This window comes from Podarcis filfolensis, assembly GCF_964270895.1.
Source record: "Podarcis filfolensis genome assembly, chromosome: 4".
NCBI lineage: Eukaryota > Metazoa > Chordata > Lepidosauria > Squamata > Lacertidae > Podarcis > Podarcis filfolensis.
This window is the reverse complement of record NC_139607.1, coordinates 49,955,023-49,960,992: the sequence shown is the minus strand read 5'-3', so window position 1 is coordinate 49,960,992 and position 5,970 is coordinate 49,955,023.

The window sequence follows — 5,970 nt, the reverse complement described above, 5'->3', positions numbered from 1 at the left end:
CACTTGTGATTGACATCAAAACCTTCAGTCCTGCCTCTCCTCTTGACAGAGCCTGGAGGGCCATGCCGTGGGTGCAATGGTGGCTTTATGCCACCATCCATGTCTTGGGCTTCCACAAACTTAAATGGGATGGAAAAGCAATTTTATCCATGATTCCCTGCACAGCGGGCATGAGCTGAAGACAGGAACCCTTTGCCCAATTGTCACAAACGAACCATACAAATAATCAAACCTGCACATGACCACTCCTGAGAAAGCTGGTTTTCCTGCCCTTCCCATTGCATTCCGGTTCCTCCAGTTAGCTAAGTACTGCGGACCCCCTGTTTTTTGAAAGCCAACCCATGGTCCCCTACATTTCAATATATTGGTATCTCTATGGTACTTTTTGCTATGAGAATGGTGCCACAGACCCCCTAGGTGGATTACATGGATCCCCTAATTGGGGCCATCTATTAGGAACCACTGCTCTAGGGAGTAGCCACCTACTGATTTAAAATACTGAGAAAGTATTCATGTTTGAAGGCTGGTAAAATTATCTACAGGTAGTGTGTGATTTCATATTGACCTTTTACCCAAGAAACTGGTTTGATCAAGATGTTACTGTGTGCAGTGGAACGTAGGAGCACTGTCTACACTGCCTGACAGTGGCTCCTCAAGGTTTTAGTCCCTTCCAGCCCTACCTGTTTCATGCATGTCAACCTAGGCATGCTAAAATTACCTTTTATTGCATGCATAATTCTTTGACAGGCCATTTACCTATCATTACCATTACCATTTTAGAGATGCGAGTGCTTTCTTTGCCACAGTAGACTCCTGCATTGCTTCTTAAATATGTGGAAATAGCCTCTGGGGCACTGTATAATGGGGCATCAACTATGATCAGCTTATTTTTGCCAATATGAACTGAGTGAAAGCAGCCATTGCTTGATAGTCATTACAGCTAAGTGTGAAAAACTCCATTCCTGACAAGTCCACTCAGAGCCTGTTTAGCGTCCCTGAGAGAACTAAATATCTCCCAGTCTAGACCTTGGATTTGAGAGCTTTAGTTATGCCTATGCATAAATCTGCCATCTAGCTGTGCACCTTCCAACTCCCTAGAAAACAATGCCTGCCTTGATCCTTGTTCACCATTACCTGATTGGTTTCCCAATGTCTGTGACCCTGCCCACTCCTATTCAATAAAGTCATCATCTGCACATGCAGTCATCTGCACATGCGCAATGAATGTCCAAATGTACACACCTCAGCTTAACTGTGGCTTACATTTTTTAATTGACTGAAAGCTGGTTTGAGGGAAAGTGCATCAATCAGTGGTATTTCTCAAGAAACTACAGCAGGCATAGGCAAACTCAGCCCTCCAGATGTTTTGGGACTGCAACTCCCATCATCCCTGACCACTGTTCCTGTTAGCTAGGGATGATGGGAGTTGTAGTCCCAAAACATCTGGAGGGCCAAGTTTGCCTATGCCTGAACTACAAGATACATATTGTGTCTAAAATAGCATTGCCTCAGCTTGAAACACCCACAGAGCAGATGTATACAACCCAAGTGACTACTGTATGATTATCATGAATGAATTGTTTATTTATTTTTTAAGGTCTTCATTGTAAAGTAATTTGATAAATATCACCATCAATGCTCTTATTTATGGATTCACATTTACTGTAGTGACCCATTTTTAGTGAGACAATAATGAGCAACCTCAGCGCTGTTCCAGACTGCTGTTTTATTGCAGTGGTATTTTGCAACATGCTCCCAATGCAAAAATGATGCATTAGTGGTGCATTTATTCTGCTTTAGTTTATTCTGTGAATCTTCCCCATTGCCACCACATTATTGCTGTCTGGAAGGGGATACAGCACAGCAAACGTGTGTCAGAAATAAAACATAATATTTGTGGTATAAAGAGTTATTGGATTTCAGCAGGATATGCGCTGAGTGGAAAGGAAGCAGAATGACTGCCTCCAAAACTGTTGCAGAGGCAAACAGTATTCAAGGAATGTAACTGTCCCAATAGAATCATGAGCACAAATAATCATAAATGCACAATAAAAATGACATATGAAGGTGTCCTCAGACTCCTCTGTTATCTGCAAGGAGAACTATCCATTTTTCCTTAGCAACAGCTTGTTGTTTTACTTGAACGGATGAACTGGTCTGTTTGCATGGAATGCTAAGCAAAAAACTACCTGCCATTCTAAGCCAAGGTTTGGCTTAGTGTGCCATCCAAACCAGGCCACTATCATTAACGCTAACCATGGTTTGTATGAAACAAGGCAACTACGAGAGCCAGTGTGGTGTAGTGGTTAAGAGTGGTAGACTCGTATTCTGGTGAACTGGGTTCGCGTCTCCGCTCCTCCACATGCAGCTGCTGGGTGACCTTGGGCTAGTCACACTTCTCTGAAGTCTCTCAGACTCACTCACCTCACAGGGTGTTTGTTGTGGAGGAGGAAGGGAAAGGAGAATGTTAGCTGCTTTGAGACTCCTTCTTTTAATGATAAAGCAGGATATTAAAAAAATAAAAATAAAAAAAACTATGGTTTTAAAAGAAACTCATAATTTACCGTTGTAATTTCCTCCTACTCAGCCCTCCAAACAAACTGTTAAGGCAACAGTAAAAGAAGTAGGAATAATAAATAGAGTGTTAACATTATGATTTATTTATTTATATCCCATCTTTTCCACAGAACCGGTACTCAAGGTGGCTCACAAAACTTAAACACAGATAAAACACAGATAGCTAAAAACATATAAAAGAGCTTAAAAGTAGTTAAACTATAATAGAATTAAAATGATGAAAAAGAGAAAGATAATACCCTTGTTACCTGTTTCATCAATATGTGTCAGGGGCCAATGCAAATTAAACAGTGAGACAACTCCTTAAAAACACACACACAGCCTAATGTATAATACAGACGGAGGCAGATTTTTAAAGTCGTTACTCAGCTCTTATTCAGACAGAATTCCCTTTGACTTTAATGGAAGCTCTTTCTTGTGTAAAACCTTGACTAAAGCTTTCCGAGGTGTGATGCAATAATATTGTTTTATCAGGCTTTGTGTCGGATAATTGTTTGTGACTGTAAATGTGAGTCGGGCCCAGTACTTTGCTGAGTAACGATAATGTCATATGTGAACCTTCCTCACAGAGCTGCAGTGTAATTACATCTAATGGAATATGTTTTAAATAAATTCCCTGAAATATTAACAGCTGGGGTGCTGAAGTCAGACTGTTTTTATTACAACCTCAGATTCAAGAAAGTTGTAGATTCTCTGGAAGCCTCGGGGGCAAGTCTCTACCTTCATTGACAAAACAAGGGGTCAGCAGTGAAGCAATCAGTTAGCACATGGCAATTATACATCAGTACACAGCAGAGGGATGTTGGGGCTCGCCTTGTTCACATGCAATGCTAAATCAAACCATGGCTTAGCATGAATGAGAAAATGCCTGGTTCCCAGAGAGAAGGTGGTGGCTGTAGTGATCTTCCTCTGCACTATCCAGGTTGGCTAAGCCATGGTTTGTAAACAATGTTTGGTTTGGAGAACTGTATCACACAATTCAGCCAAGTGTGAATTTTGAATTTTGAAGAATGGCTGTGTTTTAGTTCTCATACTGTTTCAGAAAGTGTGGATTTGGCGGATTTGGCTTTAAATACAAATTGAATCAAAGTCAGCCACCATCCCTACCTGTAATACAGGTGTAACTGTTGGACTGAGACAAGGTGGGTGAAGTTTGAAATCTCCGCTCAGTCACAAAGCTTATCAAGTGACTTTGGCTAGACACTAACCTACCTCATAGAATTGCAGGCACACCAATTCTCTTGATATTTGTTTGAAGGGGGGGCAGTGCGTGCATGGCATCACACACACAACACACTCAGTCAGCACATACTGCCATTTTTGTGAGCACAGAGTCTATGGATTCATGTGGGCTCAGCATGCTGCACAGGAATGGAAATATCACTTCGAGAAGGTTAGACTTTCTGTTCCTCCAACACTGCTGCCCTGATCCAAATCAGAAATCAAAATACACTGGTCAAAATAATTTTGCATCACTGTAGAGCAGAACACCACACATTTAAATAAAAGGTGCTTCCAGACACGTGACTTTCAGACTGGTGGCTCCTATCCGCTGTTGAGCTACTAACGGAATTGCAATTATATAGCCCGCAATTTTCTGTTCATAGCAGTGGGCACGACATAGCTGCTGCGGGAAGGGAAATTTCTTATTTCTCTCTCTCTCTCTCTCTCTCTCTCTCTCTCTCTCTCTCTGTGTGTGTGTGTGTGTGTGTGTGTGTGTGTGTGTGTATGTAGATATTCTGGTCACTGCCATGTAAGCATTTCTGGTCACTGCCATGTAAGCAAGGTGGTCAATGACAATGACTGGCAAGGTTCCTTAATATATATATTTTAATAGCACTATAACACTATAGTGTTGTGGTATGCAGCTAATATTTTAATATTAAATAAATGATGGCTAGAAAAGTGTTAGTGCTAAGACTGGGTTTAAAAAAGAAGAAGAAGAAGAAGAAATGGGCTCATAAATTTAAGCCTAGGTTTAAATTAAATAGGTTCACCTGCCTAAGACATCACTGCCCACATCAAAATCCTGCCCTTTTAGAAACCCAGAGGACTAGGGCTACTCCTACATTTTTCTGGGTGTTTATGGTGGAAACCAATCTTCCTGGAAAGAAGGAAAGGAAAGAACAAGAAGGAAAATACAACGTGGCAATGACTGTGCCATGTGGATGCCTTGTGAAAAGTGAGTGAACGAAGCATGGCAATTCTACACTAAACTTCTAGTGTGGAAGCAGCTTAGAAATAGGGTCAGCTCCAAGTTTGGCAGGCTGTGGGCAAAACACCATCTAGTGTGGACCTCCATATCAGCAAGCTTGGCAGTGGCAGTGGGCAGCAGCCGGTGCTGCTATCTTAGTGTTCAGTGGCTCCACAGTGCTCCACCACAGTGTCACATAGGGCATTGTGGGAAAATTAACATGGAGCTTCTCAGAGCCAGTCAGATAAGTCAGCTGCTTGAGAAGCAAGCAGGAGGGAGGTGCAGACAGGCATCCGGCAGAGGTGAGCCTTGTAGGAGTGCTTGGGCCCTCACAGCTGTCCAAGGCTGCTGGGTGATGATGCTCACCCCACGTAGAAGCTGTGCCTTTAGCACTGATCACTGACGCTTTTGCTTTGGTGAAGAGAGCGAGACACGCAGATAAACAGAAAAGGGAGGAAGAAGAGTCACAGACACCTCAGCGTTTTGAAATCATGCTGTAGATCTGGGGTGGGGAACATTTTTCTGCTTGAGGGCCACATTCCTTTGGGGACGTATCCCAGAAGTGGGCAGGACAATGGATGCTTCGGAAGATTTTACACCAACCCACACATCTCCATCCTCCACCTAGACAAGCATGAGACATGAACACTGTTCAATAATAATAATAATAATAATAAATTTTATTTATACCCCGCCCTCCCCAGCCAAGACCGGGCTCAGGGCAGCTAACACCAAGTATAAAAACAATTGATTTAAATACAACTTAAAAACAAGATTAAAATACAAGGACACCTTCCAGTCAGCAAAAGTACTCAAGGAGGGTTTGAAGTAGGCTTACTAGGGGCATAACGTGGGGAGGTTTCTGAGGGCCTGACAGGGAGCTCTGAAGGGCCACACATGGTCCCTGGACCCGGGAACCCCTGTTCTGTCGATTTTCATCAGGTGTTAGAGACCAAAGAGCTTTGCTAAGCTTCCCTTTGAACACCAGTGTTGTTGCTGTATGTTCCCAGGATTATAGACTTACAGCGCATAAACCAGCTAGTTATTTGCCTGCCTTTTGGAATAACAATAAGTCTCCAGTAATATTTGCATATTTATGTCAGGCTCTTATTGGGAAATTTCAGTCTCGGAAAAGCTGCCTATTAGTTGAAATGCAGTTATTAAAAAGGTATATGTGGAAGAAGTTCAGTGTCTCGTCA